This window comes from Panthera uncia, assembly GCF_023721935.1.
Source record: "Panthera uncia isolate 11264 chromosome E2 unlocalized genomic scaffold, Puncia_PCG_1.0 HiC_scaffold_19, whole genome shotgun sequence".
NCBI classification, from domain to species: domain Eukaryota; kingdom Metazoa; phylum Chordata; class Mammalia; order Carnivora; family Felidae; genus Panthera; species Panthera uncia.
In genome coordinates this window covers 32,796,744-32,823,904 of record NW_026057588.1, presented here as the reverse complement: position 1 = coordinate 32,823,904, position 27,161 = coordinate 32,796,744, and the positions used below count along the sequence as shown (strand labels likewise).

Here is a 27,161-nt window from a genome sequence, read left to right as displayed (position 1 = left end):
AATTGTAGTTTTGTTGCTTATTATGAGGATTTAGGAAGTTACTGAGACTTGATTTGATTTGAGCCTTGATTTTCTTTTTTTTTTTTTAATTTTTTAACGTTTATTTATTTTTGAGAGACAGAGAGAGACAGAGTGCAAACAGGGGAGAGGCAGAGAAAGAGGGAGACACAGAATCTGAAGCAGGCTCAGACTCAGGAGCCATGAGATCATGACCTGAGCCGAAATCAAGAGTTGGACCCTTAATCAACTGAGCCACCCAGGTGCCCCAAGCTTTGTTTTCCTTATCCATATATTACAGTATTTGTTGCAACAGCGACTGCCTGGCCCCCTCCTCCATTCTTTGATAACAATACAATTTGTTAAATAATAGAAAATATGTATATTGGCTTCTGCTCCCAATTCCTAGTACAAAGTTCCTAAAATCTTTGTAATTTCCTAAGTAATAAGGGCACCAGGAACAACTTTTGTTCTAATATTTGTTGTTTTACCCTGGTTCTTGACATAGAGCTCCTAAATCCCTTGGCATTCCTGGGTGATAGGAGTGTGGTTTGTTCTATGAAGTGATTATTGGCAGGTTCCTGGGTAGCTTCAGCACAGGGGCTGGTGACCTGAAAGACCAAGCATGGCACTTTTAGCCCCACCCCCCATCCTCCAAGAGGGAGAGAAGGGTTGGAGATTGAGTTAATGATCAATTATGCCTGTATGATGAAGCATCCATAAAAACCCTAAAAGTATGTGGTTCAGAGAGCTTCTGGGTTGGTGAACACATCTACATGCCAGGAGGGTGGCACACCCCAAGTCCACAGAACAGAACCTCCTGCACTCAGGATCCTTCTGGACCTCATCCTATGTACTTTATCAGCTGTTCATCTGTACCTTTTATTATATTCTTTCTGATAAATTGGTAAACATGAACAAGTGTTTACCTCCCTTCTGTGAGGCATTCCAGCAAATTATCTCCCCCTGAGGAGGGAGAGGTGGGAACCCTGATGTATAGCTGGTCATCACATTCAAGTGGAAAGGAGTGACGCCCCATCCCTCCAAGAGATTAGTGACAGAATTTGTGGCCATCTTTATCTACCACATAATCTGCAAAATATACATAAATATTTAGCTCAAAGTATTGCAAGAATCATGTCAGATTTGTAAGAAGTGTTTTCTTTATTATTATATTATTATTATATTAAGGGATAAATAAGTGTTTCATTGTTTTCATTCTTTTAGAGTTCTTATTTTTAAATTTTTTTTATGTTTATTTATTTTTGAGACAGAGAGAGACAGAGCATGAATGGGGGAAGGTCAGAGAGAGAGAGGGAGACAGAATCTGAAGCAGGCTCCAGGCTCTGAGCTGTCAGCACAGAGCCAGACGCAGTGCTTGAACTCGCAGATAGTGAGATCATGACCTGAGCCAAAGTCGGAGGCTCAACCAACCGAGCCACCCAGGCGCCCCTTATTTTTTTATTTTTTAAGTAAGCTTTAGGCCCTAGCTGGGACTTGAATTCATGGCAACCCTGAGATGAAGAGTTGTGTGCTCTACCAACTGAATCAGCCAGGTGCCCGATTGTTGTTATCCTTTTAAAAGGTCACATTTGGCATCAGAGAGTACTTAAATTAGGATGGAATTTTTCACTTAATAGGGTTTGCCTCAAAAAGTGCCTGGCTGTCTCAGTCAATAGGAATAGGCAACTGTAGCTCTCATGGTGGTGAGTTCAAGTCCCAAAATGGGCATAGAGCTTACTTTAAAAAAAGGCGGGAGCCGGGGTGGGGGTGGTGGTAGGAGGTTTGCCTAAGAGTTGAACTGTTGTGGTCCAGGCAGAAGTGACAATGGCAGATGGCCTAGACCCAACAAAAGCACTGGAGGTGGAGATCAATGGAAAGATTGGAATACATTTGTAGGATAAGGATTAAACTTTGACCTTGACCTCCCCCGACCCCACCCCACGACCCCCAGTGTTTTCATTTTTGTTTTTTTGTTTTTGTTTTTTTATTTTTTTAACATTTATTTATTTTTGAGACAGAGAGAGACAGAGCATGAACGGGAGGGGGGGGGCGGCAGAGAGAGAGGGAGACACAGAATTGGAAGCAGGCTCCAGGCTCTGAGCCATCAGCCCAGAGCCCGACGCCGGGCTCGAACTCACGGACCGTGAGATCGTGACCTGAGCTGAAGTCGGACGCTTAACCGACTGAGCCACCCAGGCTCCCCTCGTTTTTGTTTTTTAAGTGTATTTATTTATTTTGAGAGAGAGAGCACAGGAGCAGAGGAGGGGCAGAAAGAGAGGGGGAGAGACAGAATGTGAAGCAGGCTCTCCACTGTCATCGCAGAGCCTGTCTCAGGCCTGGAACTCACCAACCTGTGAGATCATGAGATGAAATCAAGAATTGGTTGTTTACCCAACTGAGCTACCCAGGTTCTCCCCCCTCTCCCCCGTGTTAACCTTAATGATAAAATTGTCAGTTATTTTGCCAGCAAAATAGGTTTATTCAGGAACAATAGAGAATCGCAATTCAGAACAAACAAGCTGTGGCAAAACCAGAGCCAAGTCTAGAGAACAAGGTTTTACAGAGGAAGGTGGAGAGTTGGGAGGCGCTGTTGTAACCTGAAAGTCCATTGGAGTAAACTGGGAGTTTGAAGTGTTGTGACTTCTCATTGGCTGAGTTGTGACAGTGTCTCATTGGCTGGGCTGTTGCTGGAGGAGGAGGAAATCTTTCTTCTTCCTGCTGGGGTGGTAAAGTATAGGTTTCCTCCTGTTGAGAATCCAAGGTCCGCCTCTTCGCGTTGAGGTCTGCAATTGAGGAGGTTGTGAGAGCTCCCCTTTCTGGCCTTATGACTCCATTTTAAATAAAGTTTCTTTATTCAGTTTCACACAGGTTTCCCCATCTGGAAATGAGGCTAATATGAATGATGTCAGCTGCTCTGAGATTCTGAATATAGTTCACTGTTAATCCTTTAGGAGGTCACATAGCCAAGTGGCTAACGGTGCAGGCCCAGAAATGGCACCAATCTGGGTTTGAATCTTGGCTCTGCCATTGACTGGCTGTGTGGCTCGGTTTCCCCATCTGTAAACTGGGAGTTCTCACAATAGTCCCTGCTTTACAGAGTTATGGTGAATAAAGGAGACAATGAATGTAAAGGGCTCAGAGCAGGCCCTGGCACACAGTGAGCACTCCACTGAGGTTAGACATCATCACTGTTACCATCAGGAGGGAGCTTCTTAGCATTTAGTTGTCTTTTCTGGTTGCAGGGCTTTGGAGCGGGAAACAGAAGGAGCAACTACCAGCTGAACAATGACACTCTGCTAGTTTGGTTACTACCACTGCCTCACCGGCAGCAGTAAGTCCTATCTCCTTCCCGTCCTTGGCACATGTACCTCTGAGGCAGGTTGCTTTCTGCCATGTGTAGGCCAGAGGTAAGCAATGCCACCAGGCAGGCCAGTTTAGACTGATCAGGGATAATTAATACAGCAGGAAATGGAGTGACTGCCACATGGATGGAGGTGAGCCCCCGGGGCCCTGCCCTCACAGCCTGACTCTCCGGCTCTCTGCTTACAGCCTCTGGACTCCCCTCAACACCAGACTCTGAGAGGACACCTGCCAAATCTTCTACAACACAGAGGACAATGGCTTCAATGAGGTGAGTCACCCCTCTCCTCAGTGAGGGCTGTAGAGAGGGCAACTCTCTCCTCTTCAGCTGGCAGAGAGCAAAGGAAAAAGAGGAGCTCATAACCCCAATGCACAGTGTCCTTACACTCTCTCTCTCTCTCTCTCTCTCTCTCACGCACACACACACACACACACTCCCAATTCTATTTACAGCAATTCTGTGAGGCAAGCAGATAGGTGAGGCCACATTTTGTTTTAAAAAATCTTATTTTGGGGGCACCTGGGTGATTCAGTCGGTTGATCCTGAGACTTTGGGTCAAGTCATGATCTCACAGTTCATGAGTTTGAGCCCCACATCAGGCTCTGTGCTGACAGCACCCAGCCTGCTTGGGATTCTCTCTCACCCTTTTTCTCTGCCCCTCCCCTGCTTGTTCTCTCTCTCTCTCTCTCTCCTCTCCCGCTCCCTCTCAAAATAAATAAACATTTAAAAATAAATAATAAAAAATCTTATTTTGGGAGGGTGGGGAAAATGGATGAAGGTGGACAAAAAGTAAAAATTTTCAATTATAAGATGAGTAAGTTTTAGGGATATAATATACAGCATGGTGACTACAGTTAATACTGTCTTGTATATTTGAAAGCTTCCAGTGGAGTAAATCTTAAAAGTTCTCACCATAAGAAAAAAAATATTTGTTAACTATGTGAGGTAATTAGTTGTTAACTAAACTTGTGGTAATCATTCCACAATATTTATTTATTTAAAAATTGTTTAGTTTATTTTTTTAAAGTAGGCTCCACACCCATCATGGGGCTCAAACTCACAACCCCAGGATCAAGAGTCACATGTTCCTCAGACTAAGCCAGCCAGGTGCTGCTTTCTTTTTGCTTTTTATTTTTTGAGAGAGAAAGAGCACAAGCAGGGGAGGGGCAGAGAGAGAATCCCAAGCAGGATCCATGCTGTCAGTGCAGAGCTCAACCACAACCTGAGCTGATACTGAGTCAGATGCTTATCTAACTGAGCCACCCAGACATCCCTCTTTTTGCTTTTTAAATTGCAAAGGCAATATATTGTCCTTATTAAGAATTCAAACAAGGGGGGCCTGGGTGGCTCAGTTGGTTAAGCATCAGACTTCAGCTCAGGTCATGATCTTGCAGCCCATGAGTTCAAGCCCCGTGTCGGGCTCTGTGCTGACAGCTCAGAGCCTGGAGTCTGTTTTAGATTGTGTGTCTCCATCTCTCTCTGCTCCTCCCCCACTCATGCTCTCTCTTTGTCTCTCAAAAATGAATAAATATTTTAAAAATATTAAAAAAAAGAATTGAAACAATACAAAAGTTTGATGTACTCCAGATTTAATTTTATTATTGTTTAGAATTCGCATTATTATGCCCATCTTGTAGACATGAAAACAAACTACCCTAAGGCTGTCCAGGCAGTAGGAAGCAGAGTGTGAACTAGAATTCAGTTTTTTGTGTCTAAGGGCAGGGTTGTTCAGGCTGTACAGCCCCTGTCATGAGGACCCTGCCCCCTATCCTGGGTTAATCAGGAAGAAACTTACAAAGACCATGACAAAACACTCAACAGGCAGGCCCTGATCCACATCAGAGATAACATTCATTCCGTTGGGTGAGATAGGACTGTCCTCAATTTCCCCTGCAGTATATACCACCACCCCACACCTGTCTCTCCCACCTAACAGGGTGTGCATATCTAAATACAAATAAGTAAGAGTCTAGAGGTAACTCTGAATTGACTCTGATTTCATTAGGAAAGTGATTCACGGGGGCACCTGGGTGGCTCAGTCTGCCGAGCATCGGACTCTCTCTCTCCCTCTCCCTCTCTCAAATAAAACACACACACACACACACACACACACACACAGAAAACATTAAAAAAAAAAAAAGAAGAAAGAAAGTGATTTATGCAAACTACAGCACTCTGATTTTTCTTTTTTTAAGTAGGCTTTACATCCAACATGGGGTTTGAACTCACAACCCTGAAATCAAGAGTCACATGCTCTGCTGACTGAGCCAGCTGGTTCCCCAGTGCTGTATGATTTTTTTAAACAAAATAAGCAGCAGGAGATCTCACCAGGAATGGTAACAACTCAGAGGAGATGGCTGCCTCACCGCAGTGTTTCTGCCTCTGCTTCCTGTGCTGGTGCTGGGCCCTTGGGGTTCTGATTTACCATTGCAGGAACCCAAAAATCCGAAGTACCTCGCATCTTCATCTATTTTGTTTATTTTTATCTTTTATTTATTCACAATTTCATTTGACCATTGACAAAGGATTATTGTATACAGGGAGCTGTTGCAGGTCACCAAATTTTGGTTTTCAAACAAGAATTAACACTTCAGGAGCATTTACCGGGTACTCTAGCTCAGATTTCTGCCAAGAAGTTTGGCAGCCATTCAGCCTTGCAAAGTTCCTGCTGCGCATGCCCAGGTGGAAATAGGTGGCAAGTTATAAGGAGTGACAATAGGCGGGAGAAGAGGACCAGAGAGCCTTTGCCTCTGTCTGAATGAGCCAAATTTTAAAAAATAAATTGTGGGGGCACCTGGGCAGCTCAGTCAGTAAACGTCCAACTCTTAACTTCGCCTCCAGTCATGATCTCACATTCCTGGGTTCCAGCCTCGCATGGACTCTGTGCTGATGGCGCGGAGCCTGCTTGGGATTCTGTCTCCCTCTCTCTGGCCTTCCTGCTTGCTCTCTCTCTCTCTCTCTCTCTCTCTCTCTGAAAAAAAAAAAAAAAAAAAAAAAAAAAAACTTAAAAAAAATAGGGCACCTGGGTGGCTGAGTCAGTTAAGGGTCCGACTTTGGCTGAGGTCATGGTCTCAGAGTATGTAGGTTTGAGCCCTGTGTCGGGCTCTGTGCTGTGTCTCCCTCTCTCTCTGCCCATCCCTGGCTCGCACTCTGTCTCTCAAAAATAAATAAATGTTAAAAAATGTTTAAATCATACATACATACATAAATAGTGAACTCTGGCCCCTAGATCAGAATAGAGCCCACTGGCTTGTCCGAGCTGGCTGGTACTTCATAACCATCTTCCTGGGGAAAGGTTGTAGCGGTACCTGCAGCTTCATGCAGGTGTTCCCCAGGGGCAGCTCCAAGAGGCCGGAGGGCACAAGCTCAGGTCTCACATGCCCTACTGGAAGTTTTCATCATGTTGGGTGTCAATGTAATTAGACCTTGTGCCAGAAGTATAGTATATTGTGATTAAACCCTTAATCCTGGAAAGATCTTGGACTGATTTCTCTCTGCTGGTCCTGGAGGTTTATGGCATGATTCAGGGCATTGGCTTCAACACCCTCAACCTCTAGTCACCCTGCCGGGGGCGGGGAGGGGGGGCACGGAGGATGGCACAAGGCTACCAGGGGCATTATGCTGGCAACACACACAAGCAACCTCTTCTGAAGGTACCAGTTCCACATGGCCACCCCAGTAAGTGGTTGGTCAGTGGGGTGCGAGACAGTGAGAGCCATGCCTTGCGGTCTGGATATCGTTATTATAGGCATTGCTTTTCTCCACCTCTGCAACTAGTCCAGTCCACCATCATCTGTTGCCTGGACTATTATAATATCCTTCTAATTTGGTGATTCTGAAGTCACTGCCTCAGCCTCTCCAGTCAACTTAGTAGTCTTTAAGTTTTAGCAAGCACCTTTAGCCCATGTGATTGGTTAACTTTCTTTGCATATCTAAGTATAAGGTTATATCTATAACCTTTCTTTGTATATCTATAGATCATGCGTTGTTTCCTCGAAAGACTTGGAACAAACCCTCTTGCACAACACCAGGACACAACCTCTGAATACAGAGATAACATCCGTAGCTGGCACCACTGAGTGTGCATGTGGTCAAGGAGTGTCACCGACCACTGTGGTTCCCTTTTACTGATTAACTGCCCTGAAGTTCCTTTAAAAATCTTTGGGCCAGGCAGAAACCTCAGAGTTGATTTTTGGACAAGAGTCCACTTTCTCCCCAGGTGTCTGGCCTCCTGAATAAAGCTCCTATTCGTTGCCAATCAAAATTCTTCTCTTGAGTATTGGCTTTTTGAGCGAAGGGCCACCCAACTTGGGCTTTTTGGTTGCAAATTTCTGCTGCCACCCTTGTTTTCCTGTAGTCTCCTGTCCTTGCAATCATCTTTTACTCTCTTTTTTTTTTTAAGGTTATTTATTTATTTTGGGGGGGGGGGGCAAGAGCAGGGGAGAGGCAGAGAGACATGGGGCTCAAACTCACGAACCGTGATATCAAGACCTGAGCTGAAGTTGAACGCTTAACCGACTGAGCCACCCAAGGACCCCTGCAACAGTCTTTTAAAACTCGTCATCCTCAGCTCAAAATCCTCTATGGCTTCTCTTCTTACTGGAGGAAAGCCGAGGTCCTCACCTTGAATGACAGGCCCCACAGTCCTATTTCTCTGTGACCTCCTGTTCTACCACCCTCCTCCTCCCTGTCCACCACCCCAGCTCTGCTTCATTTTCACCTACAGACTCAGCAGATGTCAGCCTCAGGGTCTATGTGCTTCCTGGTCCCTGGCCTGGAACCCTTTGCCACTAGATGCCTGCATGGCTTCCTCCCTCAGCTCCTCAGGTCTCTGCTCAGATCCTAGTCAGAGATCTCCTCAAACAAAAATAAGTGCCCACCTCTTTGTCACTCCAGCAACTTGTTCTGCTTCATTACTTGTCACAGCACTTTGAGTGCCTAGTGTGCTTGCTTGATTTATTGTTTATATGTGTATGTATGTATTTATTATTGTTTATCCCCCTGTCCCTCCCTGTTTTGTTTTTAATTTTTTTTTCATGTTTATTTATTTTTGAGGGGCACCTGGGTGGCTCAGTCAGTTAAGTGGCTGACTTTGGCTCAGGTCATGATCTCACAGTTTGTGGGTTCAAGCCCCACGTCGGGTTCTGTGCTGGCAGTGCAGAACTGCTTGGGACTCTCTCTCTCTGCCCCTCCCCTGCTCATGCTCTTTCTCTCTCTCCCCCTCTCAAGATAAATAAATAAAATTTTAAAAAAAGTTAAAAAAAAAAAAAAAAAGAAATGGATCAGGGGTATAAAGCATAGAAAAAGTTTGTGGGATTCCAAACAAAAAGAACATCTCTATGGGATTCACTGAGTCTGGGGGGACTGGGCGTGGAATAATGGAATGGAGGGAGGGAATATCTGAGGCTCTCTACCACATAACCCCTTCCTACACTTAACACTCGCTGCCTCCAGCCTCCGAATGGTCCCATCCCTGGGGTGCCTGAGTGCATCCATGCCCCATCCTGTACTTGCAGCCAAACCAGAATTACCTGAGGCAGGGACTCACTCCGTGCCTGGGGACTGTGCAGGTGAACCCGAGGAGATCCAGCAGCCACCGGTAAAGTCACTACAGCGAGGCTGTGACCCCACAGTCAGGGAGAGGCAGGCCAGAGACCACGGGGATTAAATGTAGGGCAGGATGTTTGCACACTGTTACAATCCCAGCACCTGTACAGTGTCAGGAACACTGTAAGTACTCAAATATTTGTTGAAAGAAGCAATGGTTGAGGGAGAGGCAGCTATTCGATTGGAAGCAGAGGACATGGAGGTGAGGGCCCTAGGGTCCAGGAAGAGGATGTGGGATAGAACTGTCATCCTGGGGGAGCAGGTAGGCCCATATCTAGGAGCAGTTTTTGGCTAATTTAAAAGAGCCCCCAGGGAGTCCCAGTTCCTAGCTCTTCTCCCCTCAGCTCCTAGGTTAGGTCTCAGTACCAGAGGCAGCATGTGACGGGGCCCATTCTGCTGGAAGTTGCGGCAAAATGACCTTTGTGCCCTTTTGTCTACACGGGGGGACAGTAACCTGGCCTGCAATTTCCTGGGTGGGGAGAGGTTTGTGGAGGCCCTGAAGTAGCAGGTGAGGAATCCTGGGTCAGAGTGGAGTGCTGAGGTCCTTTGTTCTTCCAGAAATCAGCAGCCTGGGAATGAGGGGCTTCCAGTACCCCTCCAAAATGGGGGCTGCCCCCCCCCATACATTCTGCCTGGGAGAAGAACCGTCAGGTAGGCAGGGTGGGAGAGATCAAAGGCCAAAAATTTCTTCCTTCCTTTTGGAAACAAAGAAGGAGACCTTGTCCCTTGAGCTATCTAAAAAGCTATCTAAAACCCAAGGAGAGATAACTTCTTTCCAAAAGAAGTTCATTAGCATTTAAATATGCACCAATCTCTCCATCTTAAAAAAACAAAACAGAACAAAAACCTCTCCTCTCCCTTCCAGCTACATCTCCCACTCAGATCTGGCTTCTCCCCCCTCATTCCACAGAAATGGCTCTCTCCAAGGTCACCATCAGCCCTGTCACACAGCCTGAGGCCTTGTCAATCCCTTCCTTGCTGGACTGCACCAAAACACAGAGTCTCTCAGTGCTCTGGCTTCTGTGATTCTGTGACCTCGCTTAGCCTCTACTCGTCCTCATCCTCTTGGGCTGGGCTGTCCCGAGGCTCTTCCCTCCTTAACTGTGAATGGAGGCACCTCTTCTCAGGGCCTTGAGGCCTCTGCTCTCCGAAGTTTCCCCCACAGCAGCCCTTCTGCCCGAGACTTCAGTCCCCATCAGCAGTCTGTCTCCCAGCTCCTTGTCTTGCAGCCTTAGCTCAGGGGTCTCTCAATCTCTCCTCTTGGGTGATTCACAGGCACCTTGAACCCACCATTACTCCTCCATTGTTCCTGCTTTGTGGGGGTGAGTCACCTGGGGCAGACTTAACTTTTTCCTCCCTCACCTTTCATAGGTAGGTTGCCAAAGCCCCACACTTTTATCTCCCTTCCCTCTGGTGGCCTCACTTCCCTCTGATGCTCTACCCAGAGTTCCCCCCCCCCCCCCACTTGGGGTAGCTTCCTGGTTAGCCTCCTATTAACTTCTCTGGCTGGGCACCCGCCCTTTCTCCTTGGTACAGTCAATGTGACCTTAAAACAATGCACATATTAGTATGTCACCTGTTCTACCCCACCCTTGAAAGGTTTCCAGAGCCCTTAAGGATAAAGGGCTGAGCAAGGCTGCTCTAGCGGGTCTCCAGCTACTTCTCTCAACTCCAGCTCTCCTGGCCTTTCAATTCCTCAAAGATGTCCACAGACACCAGTGTCATCTCTGTAAGGCTCGGGTCTTTGTTGGGATGCAAACTCTCTCTGCCACTCTATCCAGAGAACTCCTACTCCTTCCACATCCTTAGAGAATGCTTGAATGCCTACACTGGGTTATAGACTCCCCAAAGCTTCCTGTGCTTCCCCATTTATTAACATTTATTATACTTGTAATTCTTTGTTTGACAGTTGGCTTCTCTGCTAGCCTGCGAGCAACATCAGCCAGCACCTGAAGGGCCTGTACTCTTCTGAGCTACAATCTAGGGCATGGTGGATGTCTAAGCAATGGTTATTTGTGGAAGAAATGAAAGTTCTGCCCTTGTGATGGAGGGGCAGTCGCTGTAGAGCTGGGAGAGTTACTGGCTCATAAGTACCCGATGCTCTAGCCAGAAATACCCTCAGAGCTGGTAGCTGTGAGACGAAACCCAAATAGGGGTCGGTTGGTCTGAGGGTTACTTTAAGGAAGAGCCTCTTTGCAGAGGCTAAAGAAAACACAGTTGCTGAGTGACCCACTTCTTTGGTCTCCTAGATAGTGAGCCACTACCTGATACTGGAACAAATAGGCTGCTGGCTTCTGTAAAGAATATGAGATCTCATTCCTCAGAATCAAGGTGGGGCCACCCAACTCCTAACCAGTGTCTCACCAGAACCTGCACAGGGGAGGTGACTCAGGACTCAATCTGGGCTAGGTCCTCCTGGGGGTAGGGAGGGAAGCTCTTCACCCTTCAACGAGTGAAGGGTGCCAAATGGGACCCAGCCAGAAAGAACCAAGTTCCTGGCTTGAGACCCCAGGACTTGTTCTGGACTTAAAGACAGCTGTGGTTTGGGGACCTGAGAAAAGTGGATGCAGTTAGAAGCCCCATAGCTTGGAGAATATAATTAGGAAGACTGAGGTTAGGGTCATGAAGTCCCCATTCAAATACCACCTTCCCCAAGAAGCCCCCAAACATCTCCAGTGATCTCCCCTGTCTCTCTATCCAGGCCTCTATAGCATAAGAAAAAAAAAAAAGTTAGTACTTTTTCTGCTAAAAAAAAAAAAAAAAGTTAATATAAAACTTCAACTCTGGAGCAGTGCTTTTCAAAGTTTAAAACATATCAGAATCACTAGGAGGGTAGCCTGGTGGGCTCTAGCCCCAGGGTGTTGGATTCTGTAGATCTGGGCTAGAGTGTAAAGGAGTGTGTTTTGGGGGGCACCTGGGTGCCTCGGTCAGCTGAGCGTCGAGAGCGTCTTGATTTCAGCTCAGGTCATGATCCCAGGGTCATGGGATTGAGCCCCTCATTGGGCTCTGCACTGAGTGTAGAGCCTGCTTAAGATTCTCTTTCTCTCTCCCTCTCCCCCTGCCCCCTGCTCATACACACACACACACACTCTCTCTCTCTCTTTCTAATGTAAGAATAATAATAAATCTTAAAAAAAGCGGGGGGGAGGGGGTGCCTGGGTGGCTCAGTTTGTTGAGCATCCAACTTTGGCTCAGGTCATGATCTCGCAGTTTGAGCCCCATGTCAGGCTCTGTGCTGACAGCTCAGAACCTGGACCCTGCTTTGGATTCTTTGTCTCCCTCTCTGTCTGCCCCTCCTCTGCTCACTCTCTGTCTCTCAAAAATATAAACATTAAAAAAAAAAACAAAAAAAAGAATGTGTATTTCTTACAAGTTCCATGATGGAGTTGCTGCTGCTGCTGAGGGAACTCCATTGTGAGAACCATTGCTCTACAGAAACGTACTAGCCAGATAACTGGTACTAATGATTTGACCTTCCTTTTCAAAGGGCTCAGGTGTCCTAGTGCTCCAATACCAACCTGTTCAGGCTCTGGAGATGTTCAAAAGCTTCCTGAAGAATTGTGATCTTCCTCATATGTGGGTTAGGTTCCCCAAAGGCTGGGTCTTCCCGTACACCCAATCTGCTTCTCTTGAGGTGCCTCCCCTTCCAAGCACTCTCACTGCCCTTCTCCAAAGCTCTATGCTGCTATCGCCAAAGTAGTGAAATCTGGGAAGAGGAAAAGGGGGAAGACAAAAAAGGTCTACGTGAGGAGGATGGACAAGTAGGCTGCTCCTGGAATTCTCCAGAAGCTGCCGGGTTCCAGTGAAGGTTCTGCCTCTAATTTGCTACTTGACCTTAATAGAGACACTAAGCTCTTCTGAGTCTCTATTTTCGCATCTGCAAAGTGACAGGAAACTTTCTCTGGCTCATATCCTGACTCCTAGAGCTGATGGGAGGGATCAAATTCTTGCCAGCGATTTAGAAAAAATAAACCTTAACACAAGTTGCATGTTGAGAGGCTTTCTTACTTAAAGGTAACTTTGAAAGCCATTTTTCTACACCTCTACCTACCCCCCCTCCCCTTTTGAACAGATGTATCTATTTGTCTATTGTCTATATCGAGATAGCAGGATTAGATGTATATGATCAACAGCCTATTAAAAAGAAGTGATTCTCTGGAGTTGACTCTCTTCAAGAGTTTTTTAAGGGCACCTGGGTAACTCAATGAGTTAAGCATCCTACTTCGGCTCAGGTCATGATCTTACCTTTCAGAGTTCAAGCCCCACATTGGGCTCTGTGCTGGCAGCTCAGAGCCTGGAGCCTGCTTTGGATTCTGTGTCTCCCTCTCTCTCTACCCCTTGCTCTCTCTCTCTCTCTCTCTCTCTCTCAAAAATAAACTTCAGGAAAAAAAAAGTAAAAAAATAAAAGAGCCATTCATTCACTTATTTATTCCATATTTATAGGGCACCTACTATGAGCCCATCACCATGCTGAGGCAGATAGCTAAAAATTAAACAGCCTAAAATGCAGGTAAACATATCGCCATCCCAAAGTGATGATATCGGGAGGTGGGGCCTTTAGGAAATGATTAGGTCATGAGGGTGGAGCACTTACGAATGAGATTTGTGCCCTTATAAAAGGGATCCCAGAGAGTTCCCTTGCCTCTGCCACCATACAAGGTTACATCAAAAAGATGGCCATCTAGGAGCACCTGGCTGTATTTGGAAGAGGTTAAATTTCTGATGCACTTATGCCCTAGAGAGGGAAGTATGGAGTGCTGAAAAGGAGTTTGGAGGGCAATCCCCAATTTATTGCCCACCCCTTCTCCTGTTCAGGACACGGTTCAAGTTTACATCTCTAAGGTCTCTGAAATGATCACAGAGATAAATGTTAGGTAAAAAAAAATGTTAAGTCTACCTGAAACCATTATGACACTGTATGTTAACTAACTTGGATTTAAAAAAAAAAATTTCTTTAAAGCAATTATAAATATGAAAAAAGAATGTTAAGTCTACATTGGGGCTCAGATAGTGCCCTGAGAAGTCTGTAATACAAAATGAACTATCTGCCAAGGCAGGCGCCCAGATGGGTGAAGGAAAGAGTTTGAGCTAAAAGTCCAGCATACAGACAACCACTTCAATCATTAGGTCTGTAATCAGAGAGGACACAGAAAATTAGAGCAGAGTCACAGACTTTGTCCAGCTCAGAGTTCTATCAGTAGTCCTAAGGTTCACTCATCTGCCTGGACCCCAGGCATATTTCTTAGACCTGCCCTAATTTGTGTGCAAGCATCCATTTAGATAATTCTAAAGTATCCATGAACCAGAGGCCATGCTGTGTGGCCTTTCTTGTTCCTTCCGAGCTTCTTACGTGTTCTCTCATGAAAAGAGACAGGGGACTAACAGCCTTAAATTAAGTCAGAAGCTCCTACACAGTCCTAGAACAAATTTCCTGTTAAGGATAGGATCTAGTAATTCAAATGCAAACTCAACTGGAAAACACCAAACACACAGCAGTATTTTCAGGACCTGTATCACTAATTTATAACACCCTATCAGATTATATATATATATATATATATATATATATATATATATATATATATATTTTTTTTTTTTTTTTTGGTTTGGAAACTATCTGGTTGCTGATGGGCCATTGAACATTACAGCTGGGAGGTTACCTGGGCAGGGGTTTTTCCAAACAACGACTAAGAGCATGGTGCCTGAGAATATGAGCCCTGAAATCAGACAGGTTGGGTTTCAACACTTGCTCTGCCATTGACTAGGTATGTGACCTCCAGCGAGTGACTCAGCTTCTCTAAGCCTTGGTTTTATGATCTGTAACATGGGGTAAATAACTCAATCTGTACCTCACAGGGTCCTGAGGTGTGGATGGGATAAAGCATGTAAAGTTGTATTTTTAGAATATATTGGCTGATCAAAGAAACCTATGCACACATAAGAATTCCAGCACCCCACAGTAGGTCCTTGGCTTCTTAGAAGTCAAAAGTGCACAACCAGGGAGCCATGTAATCTTGCCCGATATCCTCAGAGTAGTGAAGAAGGAAAGAACTGGTCCAGGGAAGGGAATGACCCTCCCAAGGTTACACAGAAAGTTAGGGGTACAGCCTGGTTTAGGACTTGAGTTTCAGAACTTCTCAGTGAGTTTTTTGCAGTGTGCTTCCCTGGACACACTGCCCTCAGGGTAGAGCCACCAAAGTGATACCAAAGCATGGGTGCTTAGGGAGTCAGGAGCTTTGCTGCTAGGCAGTGGTGATGGGCTGGAAGGAGATCAGAACCTAGGGTTGGGCTGTCAGGGAGCTGCTCTGGATAGGACAGAGAATCCTAAGGTAGTCAACAGTACTGTAAATTGAATTTACTGAACCATCTGATAAATGGCACCGAAAAAGGGGAACGTGAAGTAGTAAGTCTTGTATTTCTGCTTGCTTTTTTGTTGTTGTTGTTGTTCACCCTTCTTCCAAGCACCTAAACATATATAGTTCGCACAGATCTTTTTTTTTTTTAATCTTTTTTTTATTTTTAGAGACAGAGAGAGACACAGCCTGAGCGAGGGAGGGGCAGAGAGAGAGGGAGACACAGAATCTGAGGCAGGCTCCAGGCTCTGAGATGTCAGCACAGAGCCCGATGTGGGGCTGGAACTCACGAGAACTCAAGAAACTGAGATCATGACCCGCCACTTAACTGACTGAACCACCCAGGTGCCCCACAGATCTAAAAGTCTCAAAGTCCTTTGTCTTCTAGGTACATTTACCTCAACTGATTGCAACCCAATTCAGTAAGGCTTTTGTTTCCTGAGACTTAGGTTTCCTCCTCCAGGCTATTTTGGGAAACAATTAAAAGAGTTTGTAAAATTCTTCCAGAGCTTGGGATGCACAATTAATTGGGGGGTGAAGGATCAGAAGAAGAAGGCTGAGGAAAGAGGCCAGGTGAGTAATTAACAGCTGGCTGAAGTGTTCTGTTTCTAAATACGTTTTGAACCCTAGGACACGTAATTGCTGAGTGATTTAGTGAATCTTTTGTGAAGGTCTCTAGTAAAATAGTTTGGGCATGATTTCCTACTACGTTTTTCAGTAAAATGAAAAAGTACACCAGGTGAATCTCCTTTACCTTTTACAGTTGGTAAACATTCTATAAGGTCTCTCTGCTTCTAGTAGGGATGGAAGCCACCCAGAATTCTTAACACACAGTTGAAGGACTTTGATCTCCAGGCTATTGTGTGAATCCTGCAGGTACTTGACTAAGTCCTCAAGGCAGGTCAGGTCCTCAGGAGTGGTATTGATGTGTTATTTCCAGGGTAGGGACTGCAGTGGGCTTTAAGAATGTCCTGGAACAGTCTCAGTATTAAGTAGCAAGTCATTTTTCTGGCAGAGACAGGCTGAAGCGGGGAAAGGCAACTCAGTTTTCTGTCAACTTATCTTATTTTAGGAGATCTATGTTTGAGGCCTGAACTAGTTGTAGAATTACAGAGTTAACCTTAGATAGTTGACCTTTATGGCTATCAGTCTCTTTTCTAAAAAAGAAAAAATGTAAATTATACAAAAAGACATGAATACATCTGCTTTGTAAACAGTTCAAATAGTGTGGTGATGTAGAGAATAAAAAGCAAAAGTTCCCTTTACCCTTCTTCATTTTACTTCCCTCCCCAGGGATAACCACTAGTGTCAGTTTGGTAGGGACGTATATCTTTCCAAGCCCCCCCCCCCCCATGTTTATTTATTTATTTTGAGAGAGAGAGAGAGCGAGCCCAAGCAGGTGAGGGGGAGAGGGAGAGGAGGGAGGGAATCCAACGTGGGGCTTGATCTTAGGAACCATGAGATCATGACCTGAGCAGGTATCAAGAGTCAGATGCTCAACCGACTGAGCCACCCAGACGCAGCTCCAAGCCTTTTATGCATTCAGTTATATGTAAATATAGACAGTTATTTTTTTCCTACACAGATGGTAACGTAATGATTATGCTATTGTTTTTTCTATTGTACACCTTTTTAAATTTAACAATAAATCTTGAGGGGCTCCTGGTGGCTCAGCTCGTTGAGCATCTGACTTCGGCTCAGGTGATGATCTTCGGATCATGAGTTCGACCCCCACATTAGGCTCTGTGCTGATAGCTTAGAGCCTGCTTTTGATTCTGTGTCTCACTCTTTCCCTGCCCCTGCCCCACTCATGCTCTGTCTTTCTCTAAAAAATAAACATTAAAAAAATTAAAAAAAAAAAACAGTAAATCTTGGAATCATTTCATTGAAGTACATATAGATTTGCCTCATTCTTTTCTAAAACTAAATAGTATTCCATTGTATGAATGTAGCATACATTTATTTAACCCGTTCTCTATTGTTTCCAATTTTGAGAGGCCCCATAAACAATGTGTCAGTGAATTTTTATACACTCATAGCTATACAAATTTGCAATGTTCACCTGTGGAATAAATTCCTAGACATGGAATTACTGGGTCAGTGGGCTTATGCGCTTTCAATTTTGATAAACTTGGCTAAAATGCTATCCACAGATGTTTTAGCAATTTTATACAGCAACGCTGTATACAAAGATTTATTCCTCATCCTTGATAGGTTTGAGGGGTCTTTTACCACTAAGATTATGATGTTATAAGTCTATTTCTCTGTCTCCTGATTTTTCAGCATTCATTTGTTTGTGTGTCTACCATGTGCTAGGTACTGTGCTAGGTGCTGGGAATACAGCAATAAACGAGACTGAAACAGCCCTTGCCCTAGCTTCATGTGGGGTTCCTGGATTTCATACAGTTGCTTGAAAACATAAGACAATGAATAAATGTTTGGTAAAAGAGTTGGCCTCCAACCAAGGAAAGGCAGATGTCAAAAAGTATTTTTAGGACATTATGTTAAGTGAAAGAAACCAATCACAAAAAGACAAATACTGCATGATTCCACCTATAAAAGATATCTAAAGTAGTCAAACTCTTAGAAAGTACAATGGTGGTTGTCAGGGACTGGAGGGAGGAAATTGGGAGTTGTTCAACTGGTATACAATTTCAGTTTTACAAAATGAAAAAGTTCTAGAGATCAGTTGTATGACAATGGGCATATATTTAACACTACTGTACAGAACATTAAAAAAATGGTTAAGATGATAAATTTTATGTGAAGTGTTTTTTATCACGATTTTAAAAAAGGTATTTTTAGACACAAAGGGTAGTATGAAAACAGATGGCTAGGAGACAAGCTACTGAGTCTAGCCTAGGAGGGAGTGATGAGGATAGGTATTTTTTCCAAAGATAGCGAAAACCAACCAGTCAACACTTCCTTCCCGGTCCTTCTACTTTTGTCTGGGAATAGGTGACTATAAAGTCTTATAGTCTGCTATAGATAAATCGCAGCAAAATATAGGTTTCTATGCTTTTTCTCCGGAGAGCCTTTCTGATAGGTATCCTTTCTGATACCCATTACAGGGAATAAGCTAAAAAGAGAACCTTAGCTTCCTATGTCTCTGTAAGAGATCTCTTCTTCAATAGGCAGAACTACATAGAAGACAAAGTTCTGATGAAAGTGAAGCAAATTAGGACCAAAAAGGAGACTACATTCTCCAGCACACACTGCTCTCTTGGGACGCAGTCAGTGACGGAAAAAGACGCGATACTTTTGCGACAGGAATGGGGCGCGCGGATGAGGGACGACTACATATCCCAGAAAGCAAAGCGCCATCACTCGTTACAGTCTGGCTTGTTTCTTGCTAGTTGGCGTTCTCAGCCAAAGGAACGCGAGGGGAGGGGAACGTCGCCCCGCAGCGTACCGGACTTGACACTTGGAAAGAGAACGGAGAGTGGGGGAAAGTGCTTTACCGTAACTCAAAGTAGTTCCCGCGCAGGGAGGTGAGGGTTTGTGGGCCCCCTCCCTTATTTATTGTTTCTCGGAGGCCATCCCAGGCCCTTATTGGTGGAAGACCTCGAGGGCAGGTGGGAAGTCCATGAAGCCCCAAATCGAAGTTATCTGCGTCTCTCCATTGGTCTTCCTCTCGAGCGCAGGCGCGAGAGCGCCGACTCCAGTCCCCAGGGACGGGTGAGCGGCAATTGGCCAAAACCCGCGAAGTAGGAGTCCGGATTGGTAGTTGCTAGCAGGAGCTTGGTTTCTTCCTTGACTTCTGCAAGTGATAGTGTGTGATTGGTTTAAATCCGCGGGCACCTCACGGCGATTGGGCGGGAGCCACGGGCTGGGTACGATCATTGGCTGGTGCTGGGTCCATCCCTCCTCGGGCGGGCAGCGAATGATGAAATGGGAACGGGGAGGGGAAAGGCCGCGACGTGAGCGCGCGACCTCCGGCGCCATTTTGTAGAGAAACAAGCGGAGTTAACCGAAGAGGGGGTCGAGGAGAGCCGGAGTCGGGGACTCAGGAGTTTCCTGTGTCCAGCGCTGCCGGAGCCGCCTGAGGTGAGGTGGGCCGGGGTCAGGGGGCTGGGGCCGGCTCGCAGTGTCAGCTACGGACCGCGAGTGCCGGTGGGCGAAGGAACGGGGTGGTCCAGGGGCCATTGGGAGCGTTTCCCGGAGCTCCGCGGAGTGAGGGGCAGTCGGGACGGGGAAGTGGCGAGGCGGGAGAGGGCGGGCTCTTCCCACGACTCGCGTACTCTTTGGGCTCTGAAGAGAAAAGGCCGGGGCTGAAGGCTTCCCGGAGCGCAGGGCAGAGCGCCGGGTGAGACCCGGGGTGGTCCCCGGCCCGGGCCTGGAGGCTCTTGAGGGCGGCGGTGGCGGCAATTCGGACGGCTGGGCCTCGCTTCGCGCGGGCTGCACCCTCCTCAGCCCCCGCGAGCTCCTCAACTGCCCCTTTCTCTCGGGGCTTCCGGACGGGTGCAGTGGGCTTCGGCCCCCGAGGCCTAGTTCCAGAGGCGAGGGTCCGTGTTTGGAGTAGTTGGTAGGCTCCTGCTTCTTTCTGGTCGACCCGGAGCTGGCAGTCCCACTCCCGGTGCCCCCGGCACGTTGTCAAACCCCTGGTGTTTCGGGTGTCCGCCGGTGGGAGGGGCAGGCGGGAGCGAGCACTTCCTCATTACTTCTTGCCACAGGTTTTGTTCCACTCGCGCGCTGGGGCGCTCCGACTTTCTCCGAAGTCGGCCCTCCTTCACTTGGGCCGCTGTCTGTGCTGTAGTGGCGGCTTCTACTCTCCCGTGGGAAGTGCCCCCCTAGTGAGCCGACCGCTCGGAGGCCTCGCGGCTGGGGAGGGATTGCCTTCCTCCAGGTTTTGCAGAGGTTGCTTAAGGCCGCACACGAAATACTTACTCAGTTACTCGTTACCAGTCCCGCTGCAGAATTCACCCACCTGGCCTCACACAGATAATTATCCCCCGCCAGGAGTAAGATTTGTACTTTACAAAAAGGAGATGCCTGATAGTGGACTTGGAAATGCTGCGTTTAAAATAAACTTGGAGAAGTAAACTTTTCCCCTCAAGCCACCCAATCTAACGTCACATTTCTTAGGACTCCAATAAAAAGCCTGTTTTCTTACTGTAAGCTGCGTAACGATCCTTAGTTTCTCTCCTTATTTCTGTGTAATTCTGTTGCCTTGGGAGATTGATTTTAACAGCCAATAATTGCGTACTTTGACGGGGATTCTGAACAATGCTCTCGTGATGATCCGTTTGGTAGGAACAGGGATACTTAGATGAAAAAAGTGAGAGGACAAGTAAAAAATTAGAAAGCAGGTCAAACAGATTAAGAACAAACCTGTTTTTGTAGAGATCTTCAGTAATCTGTTAGTAAATCTGTGACTCAGGTCGACATTCCTACCTTTCCACAGATTGACAGCATAGTGTTTTAACTATTAATAAAATATACGGTAACAGTTTAAATAATCTTGTTTTAGGACACAGCAAATCGTTACCTTGTCTAAGTAGAAAATGAGCTGATGATACATAAAGTTTTAGGCATCTAGTTGTACTTTTACTGAAATGGAAGCACGTTGATAAAACTTGTTGAGAGTTGAGACCGTTGGTCCCTTTTCAACAAGTGTGGGTCCCAAGTCCTTCATCGGAATCAAGGCACAAAGACTTGACCATTCATCACTGAAAGCATTTCCGTTTTTTGCCTAAGATTGTAACCTTAGAAGTCTTAAGGCAGGGTTTTGTGGCTTCACGGAGGAACTGAACTGAAATGCTCTTGGTTCCTAACTCAGCTGGTTTAGTTTCTAGCTTAGTTTTTTCTCTCTAGTCTCTAACTTTATATTGGGCGTTTAAATCCCGGTCCCGTCACCATGGACTCTTGTCAGGCTAAGTGCTGTGGCATCCCTTGAACTTTGGGTTGTGTCATTTAAAAACCAAACTACTGTGTGAGGACAGGAGACGAGATGCTTACTGTCTCTTCAAGACATGCGTAAAGACTAATCTCATATTCATCCTTGCATGTTGGGTTTTCCAAGTAGGTTTTTGGTTAGATTCTGACTTACTTATGAAAAGCTTTCTTTTTAACCAGCCTGAATTGATGAACTTGAATTTTTATTTCATTCCATGAGGTAAGAAATCTTTGGTACTCAATGCTGTGGAAGGTAATTTGTCCATAATAATTTTAATTGAATGCTCACACATTGTTTAAGACACTAATTTTTGGTAAGATGTTTCTGCCTCTCAAATGAACAAAAATAATTGCCATTTTGAAATGCAATATTTTATGATCTTGGTATACTTTATTAAAGTACAAAACTAACTTTCAAGTCATTTAAAGATATTAGCTGAAGCACTTCTTAAATGGCCCTGTGACCAAACTGAGCTTCCTGCTGGGACCTTTCAAAATGGTATCCCACTGAGTCTTATTTTAAGACCTTATATATAGAAAAATCCTACAGTTCCTTTTCTCTTTGCTCACAATTTTTGGGAAGCATGTTTCAAAGCTAAAATGGGCTCAAAACCTTTAGCACACTCTATATACACACTATTTTAATGTACATTTCACTCATACATTTGTAAGGATGTAGCAAAGCAAATAAAACCAGTTCACTGAAAAGCACTGTTTGAAAAGTCAGTAATTAGAAGTGTAGACTTAATCTGAAACCCTGTGCTGAGATTTGAAGGAAATGCAGCCTTTGGAAGTGTAGAGTATAGGTTTAAGAAATGCATTTTGTCTTTAATGCTGGAAAGCTCTGCATAAACCTCCAGGATAAAATGTCTTGGTTAATGTTGTTAACAGTTGTCAGGAGGAAATTCCTAATATGTTGAATGCGGTGTTAAACAGTTTTCAAGAGAGGTTTTTTTGTGTGTAATGAATGTGTTGTTGAACTGATTACGTAAAATATAAAAAGGAATGAAGTTATGTTTCGAAAGACATCATCTTACTGTTCTTAATCCTCATCAAGAGCTCAGCATTTTCCCTTTCAGGTAATTAGTTTCAAAGTTTGTCACCTTGGAGTTATAGCTCATGATTTTGAAATGTAATGTTTAAAGTTTTTATGTACACTAATCATAAGAATAGTTATCCCTTTGTTTCAGACCTTTTCTCTCTCTCTCTGTCTCTCTTCTCTACCCCCAACATAGGGCTTGAACTCATGACCCCGAGATCAAGAGTCCCATGCTCTAGCAACTGAGCCAGCCAGGCATCATCCCCTTTTGTCTTTTTTGCACTAGCTTTCTAACTAATCTCCACTATTTTTGCCCTATGGTTTGTTTATTATTTATTTATTTTTATTACATAAGTAGTATGTAAGTACATTCTGGGTGTAAATGATTCCAGGAATATTGTTAATTCTTACACCCAAATTGCCTCCTAAATCATTGGTTTGAAAATAGCCATCCTCTGCTCAAAGTCCTTCAAATCCCTTGGCCTAGAGCCGTGTAACTGTTGATCCCTCCCTACCTGTGGCATCCTATTACTGTCTTATGCTATAGTCAAAAGACTGTTACACAGTGGTTCCTGAATGCATCTTTGCCCCTTTTATCTGGAATCTCATTGTTTGTATCTACCGAAACATCCATCATTTCAGTTCAGACATAAGTATACTGTCTATAAATCTTTCCTGTGATTTTCCTAAGCAAAATTGATTTCTTCTATACCTTTTGGCCAGTTTCACTTACCTATGGCATACACTGTTTTGCTTTGTAATAAGTTTTTCTGCCTCATTTTATAGTGGGTAAGGAATCTCCGCTTTCTCACAAAAACATGTAATTGCCCTGAATTGTAATTGAAAAATGTTTCATTTGTTACACTTGGGGAAGATTTATAGAGGATTTTTTTTTTGGACTGTATACTTATAATCCTGTTGACATCTTTTAGATGGTTAAACTTGGAAAGCTGGTCATACAGAATTAAGGTATCATCCTTTAGGAAATTGAAGCTGAGGAAAGTAAGGTGACTTAGTTTAAGGTCAGACCAGGTTTTTCTACTCTACCCTAGTGTTCATTTTGTATTTTCACACTCGGCTTGAATTCAGTACAAGGAAAAGAAAGGCCTGTGAACTTATTCATCAAAAAAGTGAGCATCATCTATGTGGTCAGCCATTTGTTTTTTTGAAAGAATGTTTGTCATCTTACAGTTAAAATCTCTGCAGGTTGATTGGTAGTTCAGGGTTTCACTTTCATTGAGTGGATTGGAGTTTAGCACATCACACTATGTCTATTAATAATAACTCTGTAGAATCAGGAGCTCCTGGGGTGGCTCAGTTGGTTAGGCATCCGACTCTTGGTTTCTGCTAAGGTCATGATCTCATGGGTAAGTTTGAGGCCCACATTGGTCTCTGTGCTGACAGCAGAGAGCTAGCTTGGGATTCTCATCCTTACTCTCTCCCTTCCCTCTGCTTGTGTGTGCGTGCGCATGCTCTCTCTCTCACAATAGATAAACTTAAAAAAATACTAATTCTATAGAATTAAACTGTTTCTTAGGTAATTAATTATCAAGGGAAAATTTTCCTTTACTCCTAATATGTGATTTCCCCCCATTTTATTGACCTGATTGACACACAATAGTGTTTTCTTAAATTTATTTAATATTTTTATTTTTATAAAAAAATTGTTTTAAATGTTTATTTTTGAGAGAGAGAGAGAGAGAGCGAGCGCGCATGAGTGTGGGAGGAGCAGAGAGAGAGGGAGACACAGAATCTGAAGCAGGCTCCAGGCTCAGAGCTGTCAGCACAGAGCCCGACGCGGGGCTCGAACCCACGAACCGTGAGATATGACCTGAGCTGAAGTCAGACCTTAACCAGTTAAACCACCCAGGTGCCCCTTTTATTTTTCTTTTTAATTTTATTTTTTTTTTAATTTTATTTTTTAAAATTTACATCCAAATTAGTTAGCATACAGTGCAACAATGATTTCAGGAGTGGATTCCTTAGTGCCTCTTCCCATTTAGCCCACCCCCCCCCCCACAACCCCTCCAGTAACCCTCATTTTGTTCTCCATATTTGTGAGTCTCTTGTTTTGTCCCCCTCCCTGTTTTTATATTACTTTTGTTTCCCTTCCCTTATGTTCACCTGTTTTGTCTCTTAAAGCCCTCATGTGAGTGAAGTCATATGATTTTTGTCTTTCTCTGACTCATTTCACTTAGCATAATACCCTCCAGTTCCATCCGCGTAGTTGCAAATGGCAAGATTTCATTCTTTTTTATTGATGAGTAATACTCCATTGTATGTATATACCACACCTTCTTTATCCATTCATCCATCGATGGGCATTTGGGCTCTTTCCATACTTTGGCTATTGTGGATAGTGCTGCTATAAACATGGGGGTGCATGTGTCCCTTCGAAACAGCACACCTATATCTTTTGGATAAATACCTAGTAGTGCAGTTGCTGGGTCGTAGGGTAGTTCTATTGTTAGGTTTTTGAGGAACCTCCATACTGTTTTCCAGAGTGGCTGCACCAGCTTGCATTCCCACAATCATGTAAGTTTTATAGGTAGAGTGTATAGGTTTTATATGTAGAGTGTAATGACTTGATACACATATATTGTGAGATACCACCAGTGTGTATTTGGATGAGATTTTCTTAGTTGTGATTAAAGCAAATACAGATTTTTTTCCCCAGCAAGTTTTTGGAGGATGAGACACAGGATTTGAGTGTTTCTTCTCTTCAGTGTAAAAATAGAAAACTGTAGTGTGACAAACAGGTGGTCTTTTCTGTTGGAGTTATTGTGTGATTAATATTTAACCTCAGTGTAAATTAACTTGCACTTTTGTTAAGACCTCTGAAGGATGGGGAAGGACTGAGGTTTTACAATGTTCTTCAGCACTGTAAATTGAATTCTAACAAATATGTGTATTTGTTAGAACAAATATGTTCTCTTGGTGTAGTTACATTTTTAAAGTAGCTCCATGAAGGATTCTCAGTTATCTTTTAGTAATTGAGTATATTATACACTATATTGCTTTATAGTTTTGCAGTTACTTCTGGGAAGATGCTTCTGAATATTTAGTTGATTCCAAGTCAAAAACTTGATTTCTTTCTGACTTTGGAGTAGGCATACTTTTCTAGTTCTCCACTTTCTCAGTTTTTTAAAAATAGGGATTTATTGGGGGTGCCTGGCTGGCTCAGTCTGTAGAGCATGGGTCTCTTGGTCTCGGGGTCATGAGTTCAAGCCCTACATTGGGTGAAGAGCTTACTTAAAAAAAAAAAAAAAAAATTATTTGCTAACACTAACAGTATTTCAAACTATGCTGATGTATGGATTGGATTACGTTTTGTAAAATTCTGAAAATATCCACAAGAGGCTGTTAAATGTTCTTTAACATCTTTAAGATTCTATTGAATTGAGTAAAAATTGCTTGTGTAAAGTGGCATGGTTAGGAAGCAAGTTAGCTCATGTCCCATTTGTTATTATTTCATACCTATTTACTATGTGTTGACCATTATGCCTTTGGATATTTCCTTATCCCTTGTCAGCTGGGTTCTAAAAAACAAGTTTTATACTAGGCTTTTTTGACCTCAGTAATACATAATTTTGGGATGTTCATGATTGGATTATTTACACTTGGTTTTTACTCTTTAGTTTGGGTAATGGAGAGTTAAGTCTACCATGTATATGCCCACTGTTAAGAATATTCCCCTTTCCTAAAGCAGATGGCTGGCTCAGTTGGTAGAGCCTGTGACACTTGATCTTGGGGTCATGAGTTCAAGCCCCACGTTGGGTGTAGAGATTACTTAAAAAGAAAAATCTATCATCTGTATATAAAGAAATAGAAAAGTAATGTTAACAAAAAAGGGGTCCCTGGCTGGCTCAGTTGGAGGAATGTGTGACTCTTGGTCTCTCAAGGTTGTAGGTTCAAGCACCATGTTGGGTGTAGAGATAACTTAAAATCCTAAAAAAGAGGGGCACCTGAGTGGCTCAGTTGGTTAAGCGGCGGACTTCAGCTCAGGTCATGATCTCAATGTTTGTGAGTTCGAGCCCCATGTCAGGCTCTGTGCTGACAACTCAGAGCCTGGAGCCTGCTTCAAATTCTGTGTCTCCCTCTCTGCGCCTCCCCCACTCAACGCTCTCAAAAATAAATAAACGTTAAAAAAAAATCTTAAAAAAGAATTTTCCCCTTCCCTTTTCAAACAGACAAATATGCCAAAGATTACAGAAGTTGAGATCGTGTATCTAAATGTAAAATGTAGAAATTACATGAAAGTATTTAGTCACTCCTGTATCAGTAAGCCCTCAAGTTCTCTGGCAACCACAAAACATTGGTATGATATCTTGATATACTTAGTTTTGGCATATTTGTATATAGCTTTGTAGAGTTCTTCTGTGTTGAGTTTCAGTGACTAATTGTCTCTTAATGTGCTATTATTATCTACCTCTCTTCTATCCTTGCTTCTCAGTTCATCATCTAGAATAATTCTTGTATTTTAAAAGTCATATCATGTTGTCCTGTTCAGGACCATCCGTTGATTCTCCATTTGTCTTTCATAAAAGCCAGAGTCCTTTAATTACCTATAGAATTTAACTCTGCTCTATACCTACTCATGTATTCTCCATTTCCCCCTAACTTATCACCCCTGTCCCCCCAGTTGGTTTCCTTCAACTACACTTGACCTCCTTGCTTTGCCTTACAGATGCCACGCAGTCTCTTAGGAAGCCTGTGCACCAACTGATTGATCCTTCTGCCTGGAACATTCTCTCAGATATGTGCATGGCTGAACCCCTCAGCTCCTTTTAAGTCTGCTCAAAGACTTCTTTCTCAATAAGGCTCACTCTGACCACCGTCAGAAAACTTAAACTGCATCCCTCCTGTCCTCTGGCTCACTTTTACCCTGATGTTTTTTCTTTTTCTA

General features: G+C 44.1%; 1 protein-coding gene and 1 long non-coding RNA gene across 10 annotated transcripts in view; one reads left to right on the top strand and one right to left on the bottom strand.

Annotated features, from left to right (window-relative positions):
• Positions 1–2,507: 2,507 nt before the first annotated feature.
• LOC125916203 (uncharacterized) lies at positions 2,508–19,129 on the bottom strand. Of its 2 annotated transcripts, none has more exons than XR_007455826.1 (3): positions 18,783–19,129; positions 12,487–12,674; positions 2,508–2,783 (listed from the first exon to the last, which is right to left on the bottom strand). It is a non-coding gene; the product is annotated as an uncharacterized LOC125916203 (long non-coding RNA). The 2 variants fall into 2 exon arrangements; XR_007455827.1 differs by lacking the exon at positions 2,508–2,783 and adding an exon at positions 5,806–6,328.
• The window catches only part of CNOT1 (CCR4-NOT transcription complex subunit 1), a 99,153-nt gene continuing 90,702 nt past the window's right edge, over positions 18,711–27,161 (top strand). For 6 of the 8 annotated variants that reach the window (XM_049622369.1, XM_049622366.1, XM_049622370.1 and 3 more), the window contains exon 1: positions 19,270–19,368. The gene's annotated coding sequence lies outside the window, so the exon portion shown is untranslated. Of the gene's footprint in view, positions 18,813–19,266; positions 19,369–27,161 lie in introns of those variants that run through there. The other 2 variants (XM_049622365.1, XM_049622371.1) reach the window with 2 other exon arrangements.